The sequence below is a fragment of the Seriola lalandi genome, unplaced genomic scaffold (genome assembly GCF_002814215.2).
Source record: "Seriola lalandi dorsalis isolate HSWRI2012SDOR001 ecotype SW California unplaced genomic scaffold, Sedor1 jcf7180002040167, whole genome shotgun sequence".
Classification (NCBI taxonomy): Eukaryota; Metazoa; Chordata; class Actinopteri; order Carangiformes; family Carangidae; genus Seriola; species Seriola lalandi.
The window spans coordinates 1-1,356 of NW_019510737.1; the positions used below are offsets into that span (position 1 = coordinate 1).

The window sequence follows — 1,356 nt, forward strand, 5'->3', positions numbered from 1 at the left end:
AAATCATGCAGTCAGTACTGTTCATATACATGAGGTGAATTTTTAAACATCCAGTGAGTTACCTCGAAAGAAGCGTTTTAGACAGTTGTCTCCTTAACGCAGGTTTACGTTTGATGTTCTGCGTTCAGTTGTGTTTTTTTACATCAAGACTCCTCTGAGAGTGAAGGAGGCGGGGCTCGAGGAGCTCATCCCGACCACCTGGTGGCCCACGCACTTTGACAAGGAGGTAAAACTGCTTTCAGCTACACCGCCTGTTAACTTATGTTATGGGAAATGTGTTTAGCTTCACAGTTTATTGACTGATTGATTGTTTGGGGATGTGGTGACCTCTTTCTTCCACACAGGGTAAAGATGAGCGTGAGCCCAAAGATGAGAGTGCAGATGAACGTCTGAGGCGTCGAGCGTATGAGCGAGGCTGTCAGAGACTCAAGAAGAGGATTGAAGGTCAGACGTCTTCACATTTCTCTTATATTCAACTGTGTCAACTTCTACTTTTATTGTACATCTTCTACACAATCTAATCTGCAAAGTGTATGAGTTATTTATATTTTATAGGAGCTGCTGCCGGTTCATGTTGTGAATGTAAAAACTGTAAACCAGCCACATGTGTGTCTCAACAATAACTGAACTAATGTTGTGTGTGTGTGTGTGTCATCTCCTCTGCTCTGCTGTAGTGGTGGAAGAGTTGCAGGTTCAGATCCTGAGGTTACTGCTCAATAACAAAGACAAAACAACGGTATGTGCGCTTCATATTGTGTGTAAGAGTAGCTCCATACTTCCACACACACATGACGCATTGTTGCTCCACAGAATGTCACCAGATTATCTGTGTGCAGTTAGTCTTAAACAATACAGTGATAAATGGGCAACATGGGAGAGTGTGCAGAAACTGAGATCCAGATGTTTCCTGGGATTTTTTATTAATTTTTCATGAAAAAATAAGATTCTGTGTGTGTTTGTGAACTAAAGACTGTACAACTGTTGTGTGTTGTTGAGGTTTTGCTCTGTTTTCTGTTTCCTGTTTGAGTTTACTTTGAATTTATTAAATAGCTGTAGTCATCACACAGCAGCAGGAGGAATACATGTGTCTGCACACTGAGAGGATGTTACAGATGGATCATGTTTGACTTACGTCGTCCCCAGTTTAGATAAAACCAGTGGATTCAGTTTGATATCTGGGTTTTAAATTCAGTTCGTGTCAGTTGAAAGGTCGTAACAGCAGAGCCAGTGCAGTTGACTTTAAGTGTGAGATGAGTTACGGTTCTTTTCTGTATTCTGGCCTCTAAGGCAAAGGCTAAACATGTTCCTTTATAGACGCTTTTTATAATTTACCTTCTACCACGTTGATCTTTGCAT

At 41.2% G+C, this 1,356-nt stretch overlaps 1 long non-coding RNA gene across 1 annotated transcript; it reads left to right on the plus strand.

Moving 5' to 3' along the window:
- Positions 1-108: 108 nt before the first annotated feature.
- On the plus strand, positions 109-737 carry LOC111648464 (uncharacterized). The gene is made up of 3 exons (XR_002760131.2): positions 109-226; positions 345-444; positions 675-737. It is a non-coding gene; the product is annotated as an uncharacterized LOC111648464 (long non-coding RNA).
- The last annotated feature ends 619 nt before the right edge of the window (positions 738-1,356 follow it).